The sequence below is a fragment of the Sorghum bicolor genome, chromosome 1 (genome assembly GCF_000003195.3).
Source record: "Sorghum bicolor cultivar BTx623 chromosome 1, Sorghum_bicolor_NCBIv3, whole genome shotgun sequence".
Taxonomy (NCBI): domain Eukaryota; kingdom Viridiplantae; phylum Streptophyta; class Magnoliopsida; order Poales; family Poaceae; genus Sorghum; species Sorghum bicolor.
In genome coordinates, this window is record NC_012870.2 from 4,848,234 (window position 1) to 4,859,035 (window position 10,802).

The following is a 10,802-nucleotide window of genomic DNA, read 5'->3' on the forward strand; positions in this document are numbered from 1 at the left end:
GATCTAACTTATGAAGAGAGTCCTATCAAAGTTCTGGACACAGCGGAGAGAATTACCAGGAGTAAAACTATCAGGATGTGTAAAGTACAATGGAAACACCATTCCGAGAAAGAAGCAACCTGGGAAAGAGAAGATGATCTAATATCCAAATACCCTCAGTTATTCCCTGGTTCATCCTAATCTCGAGGACGAGATTCTTTTAAGGGGGGTAGGTTTATAACACTCCAAATTTTTGAATTTCAAATTCAGTTCAAATTTGATTTAATTTTGGCTTAGTTTGAATTTTTAGAGAATTATTAAATAATTTACAAAATTAATTAAAATAAAATATAAGGTAGAAACGTGTTTGATTTTTGCATTCATGCTGCTGCATAATTTTGATTGATTTGATTTATTTATTTTGCTGATGCTTGTTTTGTTTTGTTTTGGAGCAAGAAAATTTAAAAAAAAAAAGAGAAAGGGGAGAGCCCCCGCCTGGGCCGACTTCCGGCCCAGCACCCCGCGCCCCTCCCCTCTCCCCTCATGCCCAAGTGGGCCGCGGCCCAAGCCGCACGGCAGCGGCCGGCCCCGCACTCACCCCCCGCTGCTCCCGCCCGCAGTCGCTGACGCGTGGGCCCCGCGAGTGGGACCCACCGCCTTCTTCCACCTCCGGCCGGGACGGACTCGGGGCGCAACCGACGCCCCGGTTTCCGCGCGCGGCGCCCCCAATCCGAGCCGCACGCGCCCCAAGGATCGCCGTGCCTTTAAATAGCCCCCAGCCGCCTGTGGCAGAACCACCCTAATTATATGGCCCACATGCACTTGACATTGTCCTTAAGACCTCTGACTACTGCACATGAGAGTCATATAACTTGGATAGTCTGTCGGGTGCCCTCGGAGGACCCCGAATCATCCACATTTTAACTCGTACAGGATCAACATGGAGTTACCACAACATTACAACATTTGTTACAAAAATAACTTACATCAGAGTGCGGAAGATTTATAACTTAATTTACAACATATGATGAAGTATAAACTTAACTAAATTTCCAAAAGGTGTATAGAGTAGCGGAAGCATCTTAGGTGAAGCTTCTAAGGTAGAAGAGGTGGATAAATCATGTCGCGCCCACCGACACGACCACCATTAGCAGACTAAGTCAGCACCTGCAACAGGGGTTATAAAACCCTGAGTACAAAAGTACTCAACAAGACTTAACCGACTAGAAAAGAGGTGAAGACTCAGGTATGCAGGCTATAGGGATTCAAGGTAAAGCTTTATCAAGATAAAGCATTTCTTTTGCATAAAAGCTTACTAAGATTAAACCTACTTTCAAGTTTTAACTCAAGGTTATCATTTATGACTAACCAAAACTATTATCAAACTTGCATAATCATACCACATCTTTCTTATACCAAAGATTCACTTGTTACTACGATGATGGTGTGAGGATTGAGGCTCCATATCCGAGGAAACACGGCGATTCGAATCGATTAAACCCAGCTGGGGATTCAGTACCACACGACATATGTAGAACTTAATCTTGCATATGTCAACCTGTTTCTATAGATCCTCCCATACAAGAACGGGTCCAGCGTCACCCGAGAGTACAGTACACCACCATCCTACAGCCAATCTAGATGTTTCCCGGTCATCTCAGATCCGTAAGGTGGGTACACGCTACTCTCGCCATCTTTCCACTCCCAGTACGCGGTTAGCCGTTCTCAAGTATCGGAATAGCTATAGGTAAGGCTTACCGCCGCATGTGGGCTGTACTCAAAGGTCTCAATCACAACAGGCCAATCAACGGTACGGTCCTTAATCGACTCAGTTGGAGACACTACTTTAAGACTCCATTCTTAAAGCAAGTCCACCGACCGGTCTCAAGTTTAAACATTATTAACCATAACAGTATACCACAACGACCCTTCAAACTCTTTCATTTGAAAACTTATCTAATAAGCAGGACTAAGCATACTAAACATTTTCATAAAGCAAGTATCAAGGTAAATATTGAAATCATCAAGGTAGATAATGCAGCAAATAGGATTCACTCAACTCCTATTCACCTAATGCATCATATTAACTCAAGTGATATAGATAACTTTATGAAAATACAAGGATAGGGTTTAATGTCCGGGGCTTGCCTTGGTCGGAGGGGACGTTCGGCAACTCAACAACACTCGAAGGATCCACAAACTCGGAAGAAACCCACTGGGGATCAGATTCTTCCGGAGCGTACTCTATACGTAAAAGTGCATATGCATGATTATGATATACTCATGGCATGATAAAGACAGGTTACATGTTCTTGGATGACAACCATAAGCATGACTATCTCAAGTACAATTTACCTTCATGATAGAGAAACAAACTAATCTAGCTATCAAAGCATGGATTATTACTAAGCAAATTTTATCATCTTCATTAAGCAATGTTGTGTAGTTATTAAGCAACAAAGATCATTTACATGAAAGAATCCTTAACCAGGGAGAATGTTATGCTAAGTGACCACTGGTTGTCAAACAATCTAAAATATCACCCAAATCCTAAAGGGATTAATTATTTCTATTTCTTTTATAAGCATTTAAATAGCTTTATTAAGAAACAGAGCATACTTAATCAAAAATAACTGAAAATATTTCTGAAGCTAGGTAATATTAACACAAGTTCACATATTAAATTTCATGCCATTTGAATAAGTATAGCAGTTTCCATGAAAAAGATAAATTTCCATCACAAGAAAGCATGTAACAACAAGATAAATAAGAAACTCGACATTTTCTACAAACACATAGCTAAATTATGTATCTATATGATATAACAATTTCATATAAAGGTAGAGGAACCATATTTTACATTTATTCCTTTTTAGTTTAATTGTAAATTATTTAATAAGCACTACACAAGATAAATCAATAACTTAATCATATGTCATCTACTGAACATGAAATTTTTACTGCAACATTCAAATAACATCATGAGAACACCATAAAAATTTCAGGGCAATAGGATCTACACAGAATAAGATATGAATTTCTCCCTTTTAAACATAATTAAAAGGCATAAATCATAACCAATTATTTTACTACAAAACATGATCAGTTTCATATTTTTAATAAAAACTAGACATCTCAAGGAGCACAACAAAATTTGGTTCACCAAAATTGGAGTTGCCAAACTCCAGATATGAATTTTCAAAGATCTAACAAAACATCTACAAACAGGTCCTGATGGCACTATTCACCCGAGTCACGAACTTCGCAGTTAGACCCTTGCCTTGTGTCGAATTCCAACGCGAAGTCCCTGGCGCGAAATGGAAACAGAGGAGGCGCGCGGGAAAGCCGGATTTCCGACCGGCGACCGTCTGTTGGCGACAAGGGAGAGGTACTGGAGCATGGTTGGGCCTATGTGCACCCTCTGGTGACCACGGCTTGCTGCGAGAAGGCCTGAGGTGGCATGGCCACGGTGAGGTGCTCCTCGGCGGCGCTTTTGGCCGGAATGGAGGAAGAACGGACGTAGCCGGGGCTAGAGATGGTTAGAGCTTGCATCAAGGGGGCGCGAATGGTTGCTGAGACCTTGGTAAAGCTGCTGGGGTGCTCTGGTGGCTTAGAAAGGAAGTGGGAGAGGTGAATTTTTGCGGGCGCAGGGAGCTCACCGGCGTTGAGCGAAAGGAAGAAGAGAGGGTTGCAGTGAGGTGCGAGCCATGGGAAGAAGTGGATGAGGACGCCAGGAGCTCGGCCACTTCACCGCGACCGTAAGCAGGCGAGCAGCTGCGTGGCTGGGTGCGTGGCGGCGTCCTGAGCAGCAGTGTCTGCCGCGGCGGCAGTGCAGCCCGTGATCCTCATCGGTTACTGTAGCAGGCTTTATCCAACCAGTTTTGTGGTTTTGCAAAATTCGTCCAAATTTTGAACTGAAGACAAAATTCCACCAAAACAAAAGTTATTCAGAATTTTACAAACTACAAATCTTCTTTTGGTGACCAAAGCCAATTCTGGGTGGAAAATGACGAATTTGACAAAACAGTTTGAATTTCAAATCCCAAATTGGGGAAATTCCAAATTTTGAATTGGAGCAGATTAGAATTTCCAAAATTACTTTTGATTTTCCAAAACAACTTGAAAAACTCCCAACATGAAAGTTGTTCAACTTTTCAAGCCCTACAACTCTCATGTTGACCATTTTTCAAAATTCCAAACAGATTTTGAATTGGAGATTTAAGTTTGAAAAGGGGACACTTTCCGGAAATCTGTATTTTCAAAATTACTTTGAATTTTGTACTGAAACTTCAAAAACTCAAAACACCAAAGTTGTACATCTTGACAAGATCTACAACTTTGCTTTTGAACTCAACTTCAAATTTTGCTTAGTTTTTAAATTACACAAAAGGGGACAAATCTAGGGTTTCCCCCCTAAGCCTTTCGGAAAAACTTTCACCCAAGGTTTTTAAATTCCAAAACAAACATCCATACATAAAATAAACACACTTTACTTCCTAAACACATTCAACCAAAATAACCTTATTTTAAGTTGATGCATAATAATGTGCTCAACAATTATGCTTTGCAATGCTTATGATGACATGATCCAGTTTTAGTATTCGTAACATCAGGGATGTTACAGCCCTTCCCCCTTAAAGAAATCTCGTCCCGAGATTTCCAGGGTACTAAAACCCGTGGGGTTAAGTAATGGAAAAGGAAATGTGTCAAGCACATTAACTTCTGAGAAGTTCATAAAACAATTACAATTGGTCCGAGAATTACAACTAAGATCAACAGAATGTTGTAATCAATAAGGAATGTTAGAGAATTCATAAGAAGATATGAATCTCCAAATGAGCTTCCAAGGAGAATGAAAGCACACTAACTGTAGACTATAGCGGAGCATGACCAGAGATCCCGATGTTTAACGAGCACCTAGTAGTATTTCCTTATGGCTGCAGTCCACAGGAGACTACAAGGTTCGACGCTATAACGTGATCACGGATCATGGTACCTACTATAGAGTACGGTTATAATAGCTTTCAATGACCTATGTTGGTTATCTAAGTCAGGGGTTTTAGGTAATTCCAAAGAGATATGGGCATGGATTCCCATAATATTGTTCAAAGAGTGAGGTCACCTAAGTTGTGGGTCTATAAGGGATCATGATCATAGACTTTGATAACAGCGAGCGCCCGGCAGTATTTCCTTATGGTCGCGAGCCATAGGAGACCCCAGGTTTCGGCGTTGTTACCTAAGTTATGGGTCATGGTACCTTAAGAGGACACAATCATAGTGACATTCAATCAACAGAAATGTTGACAAATGACATCAAGGAGGTAGCATGTGTCCGAATTAGATGAAATCAAGGAAGGTCACATGCATAACAAATGAATCAAGGATTAGGATCTTATGGAGTAAAAGATTATCAATCAGTTAACGAAACCTGGTACATGATGAGATTCATCAATAAAACAGCTATACCGAATAATAACTGTTTTGAAGCATAAGGAGGGGCTTTTATGTATCATTATATTTGTCATGTTATGCTTGATATGCAATATGCTCGCCTATACGTCTTTACAACGTTAGCTAGGAGATAATTGCTTATATAGGGCATACTTTATACACTATCTTTATTGCTTCAAAAGGGAGGCTGCAAGACTGTTGACAAAGCATTGTTGGAGTAGTTTGATTCTTCACTTGGCTTGTCGAAGACTTGAAGCCTCTTTTAATGTCTTCTATTTGAGTCAGCAGAAAGTCTTCGTAGAACCCGAACAGCAAGCATAAGAAAAGTTAAGGAATATTTATAAGTTGTTATCCTCAAAAACTTTTAATTTGTAAATTTCTTTTGAACTTTTCACAATTAATGTTGTAGAAGATCCATGTATGAGCTCTGATACCAGCTGTGGCAGAACCACCCTAATTATATGGCCCACATGCACTTGACATTGTCCTTAAGACCTCTGACTACTGCACATGAGAGTCATATAACTTGGATAGTCTGTCGGGTGCCCTCGGAGGACCCCGAATCATACACATTTTAACTCGTACAGGATCAACATGGAGTTACCACAACATTACAACATTTGTTACAAAAATAACTTACATCAGAGTGCGGAAGATTTATAACTTAATTTACAACATATGATGAAGTATAAACTTAACTAAATTTCCAAAAGGTGTATAGAGTAGCGGAAGCATCTTAGGTGAAGCTTCTAAGGTAGAAGAGGTGGATAAATCATGTCGCGCCCACCGACACGACCACCATTAGCAGACTAAGTCAGCACCTGCAACAGGGGTTATAAAACCCTGAGTACAAAAGTACTCAACAAGACTTAACCGACTAGAAAAGAGGTGAAGACTCAGGTATGCAGGCTATAGGGATTCAAGGTAAAGCTTTATCAAGATAAAGCATTTCTTTTGCATAAAAGCTTACTAAGATTAAACCTACTTTCAAGTTTTAACTCAAGGTTATCATTTATGACTAACCAAAACTATTATCAAACTTGCATAATCATACCACATCTTTCTTATACCAAAGATTCACTTGTTACTACGATGATGGTGTGAGGATTGAGGCTCCATATCCGAGGAAACACGGCGATTCGAATCGATTAAACCCAGCTGGGGATTCAGTACCACACGACATATGTAGAACTTAATCTTGCATATGTCAACCTGTTTCTATAGATCCTCCCATACAAGAACGGGTCCAGCGTCACCCGAGAGTACAGTACACCACCATCCTACAGCCAATCTAGATGTTTCCCGGTCATCTCAGATCCGTAAGGTGGGTACACGCTACTCTCGCCATCTTTCCACTCCCAGTACGCGGTTAGCCGTTCTCAAGTATCGGAATAGCTATAGGTAAGGCTTACCGCCGCATGTGGGCTGTACTCAAAGGTCTCAATCACAACAGGCCAATCAACGGTACGGTCCTTAATCGACTCAGTTGGAGACACTACTTTAAGACTCCATTCTTAAAGCAAGTCCACCGACCGGTCTCAAGTTTAAACATTATTAACCATAACAGTATACCACAACGACCCTTCAAACTCTTTCATTTGAAAACTTATCTAATAAGCAGGACTAAGCATACTAAACATTTTCATAAAGCAAGTATCAAGGTAAATATTGAAATCATCAAGGTAGATAATGCAGCAAATAGGATTCACTCAACTCCTATTCACCTAATGCATCATATTAACTCAAGTGATATAGATAACTTTATGAAAATACAAGGATAGGGTTTAATGTCCGGGGCTTGCCTTGGTCGGAGGGGACGTTCGGCAACTCAACAACACTCGAAGGATCCACAAACTCGGAAGAAACCCACTGGGGATCAGATTCTTCCGGAGCGTACTCTATACGTAAAAGTGCATATGCATGATTATGATATACTCATGGCATGATAAAGACAGGTTACATGTTCTTGGATGACAACCATAAGCATGACTATCTCAAGTACAATTTACCTTCATGATAGAGAAACAAACTAATCTAGCTATCAAAGCATGGATTATTACTAAGCAAATTTTATCATCTTCATTAAGCAATGTTGTGTAGTTATTAAGCAACAAAGATCATTTACATGAAAGAATCCTTAACCAGGGAGAATGTTATGCTAAGTGACCACTGGTTGTCAAACAATCTAAAATATCACCCAAATCCTAAAGGGATTAATTATTTCTATTTCTTTTATAAGCATTTAAATAGCTTTATTAAGAAACAGAGCATACTTAATCAAAAATAACTGAAAATATTTCTGAAGCTAGGTAATATTAACACAAGTTCACATATTAAATTTCATGCCATTTGAATAAGTATAGCAGTTTCCATGAAAAAGATAAATTTCCATCACAAGAAAGCATGTAACAACAAGATAAATAAGAAACTCGACATTTTCTACAAACACATAGCTAAATTATGTATCTATATGATATAACAATTTCATATAAAGGTAGAGGAACCATATTTTACATTTATTCCTTTTTAGTTTAATTGTAAATTATTTAATAAGCACTACACAAGATAAATCAATAACTTAATCATATGTCATCTACTGAACATGAAATTTTTACTGCAACATTCAAATAACATCATGAGAACACCATAAAAATTTCAGGGCAATAGGATCTACACAGAATAAGATATGAATTTCTCCCTTTTAAACATAATTAAAAGGCATAAATCATAACCAATTATTTTACTACAAAACATGATCAGTTTCATATTTTTAATAAAAACTAGACATCTCAAGGAGCACAACAAAATTTGGTTCACCAAAATTGGAGTTGCCAAACTCCAGATATGAATTTTCAAAGATCTAACAAAACATCTACAAACAGGTCCTAATGGCACTATTCACCCGAGTCACGAACTTCGCAGTTAGACCCTTGCCTTGTGTCGAATTCCAACGCGAAGTCCCTGGCGCGAAATGGAAACAGAGGAGGCGCGCGGGAAAGCCGGATTTCCGACCGGCGACCGTCTGTTGGCGACAAGGGAGAGGTACTGGAGCATGGTTGGGCCTATGTGCACCCTCTGGTGACCACGGCTTGCTGCGAGAAGGCCTGAGGTGGCATGGCCACGGTGAGGTGCTCCTCGGCGGCGCTTTTGGCCGGAATGGAGGAAGAACGGACGTAGCCGGGGCTAGAGATGGTTAGAGCTTGCATCAAGGGGGCGCGAATGGTTGCTGAGACCTTGGTAAAGCTGCTGGGGTGCTCTGGTGGCTTAGAAAGGAAGTGGGAGAGGTGAATTTTTGCGGGCGCAGGGAGCTCACCGGCGTTGAGCGAAAGGAAGAAGAGAGGGTTGCAGTGAGGTGCGAGCCATGGGAAGAAGTGGATGAGGACGCCAGGAGCTCGGCCACTTCACCGCGACCGTAAGCAGGCGAGCAGCTGCGTGGCTGGGTGCGTGGCGGCGTCCTGAGCAGCAGTGTCTGCCGCGGCGGCAGTGCAGCCCGTGATCCTCATCGGTTACTGTAGCAGGCTTTATCCAACCAGTTTTGTGGTTTTGCAAAATTCGTCCAAATTTTGAACTGAAGACAAAATTCCACCAAAACAAAAGTTATTCAGAATTTTACAAACTACAAATCTTCTTTTGGTGACCAAAGCCAATTCTGGGTGGAAAATGACGAATTTGACAAAACAGTTTGAATTTCAAATCCCAAATTGGGGAAATTCCAAATTTTGAATTGGAGCAGATTAGAATTTCCAAAATTACTTTTGATTTTCCAAAACAACTTGAAAAACTCCCAACATGAAAGTTGTTCAACTTTTCAAGCCCTACAACTCTCATGTTGACCATTTTTCAAAATTCCAAACAGATTTTGAATTGGAGATTTAAGTTTGAAAAGGGGACACTTTCCGGAAATCTGTATTTTCAAAATTACTTTGAATTTTGTACTGAAACTTCAAAAACTCAAAACACCAAAGTTGTACATCTTGACAAGATCTACAACTTTGCTTTTGAACTCAACTTCAAATTTTGCTTAGTTTTTAAATTACACAAAAGGGGACAAATCTAGGGTTTTGAAAACTAGGGTTTCCCCCCTAAGCCTTTCGGAAAAACTTTCACCCAAGGTTTTTAAATTCCAAAACAAACATCCATACATAAAATAAACACACTTTACTTCCTAAACACATTCAACCAAAATAACCTTATTTTAAGTTGATGCATAATAATGTGCTCAACAATTATGCTTTGCAATGCTTATGATGACATGATCCAGTTTTAGTATTCGTAACATCAGGGATGTTACACCGCCGCTCGCGAACCCCCCCTAGAACCCTAGCTTCGAAATCCGCGCCGCCGCCGTTCTCGCCAAGCTCGCGCCGCCGCCGTTGATACCGCCGCCGTCGAGCTTCTCTTTGACTTCGTCGTTTCGCGGAGGTGAGCTCGTCATCGCGCTCGTCGTGACGCGCCGACCCCGCCCGTGCCCTCGGCACGCTCCCCCGTGCCCTGCAGCACCGCCGCCGAAGCTCCGGGCGGCGCCAATGGCGCCACCGCCGCCGCCGGCCGCCCCTGCGCTCCGCACCGGCGCGCGGTCCACCGTGGACCGCGGCCCTGCGCCCCCGTGCGGCCGGTCCACTGGACCGGGTCCAGGAGGCCGCCCCCCGCCGCTCCGCAGGCGCGGTCCACCATGGACCGCGGCCTTTCCCCCCCCCCCGCGCCCCGGTCCACAGCACAGTGCCGTGGACCGGCCACTCCCGAGCCGCCACGTGGCCGAGCCGGCCAGCACCCACGCGCGCCCCTGCACGTTTTGCAAAAAGGCCCCTGTTTTTATTTAAAATTAACCCGCTATCCTATGCAGTTTAAAATAATTATGTTTATGCCCTTAGTTTTCGCAGTTTAACCCCTGGCTCGGTTAGAATTTATTTATTTAGTCCAAAATGAGTTTTAATTCAGTTTTTAATTAGTTTTAATTACGAAAAATAGTTCAGTTTATCTACAGAAATGCCATTCAACTTGTTTTAGCCATAACTTTTGCATCGTGACTCCGATTTAGGTGATTCTGGTCGCTATGGTTTCGTTTCGTCGAGTAGAATACAGTAATGCAGTTGCTTTTTGTTTCCGCATGCTTTGGTGTACTGTTTCTGATTAAGTTTGTTTGCTTGCATGTATTGTTCCTATGATTGATGATTGTCGCGTATAGCCAACGAGACGTTCGTGAAGGAAGAGGTTCAGGATCCCGCTGAGTTCGAGCAACCCGACTTCGATCAAGGCAAGTGCAGACACCGTTTGATCATTTTGAACCTACTCATTAATGCCATTTACTTTATATGCATGTGTCCAATGAATGCAAACCCTAAGGACATGACTAGCTTTGCTTATTATTCCTT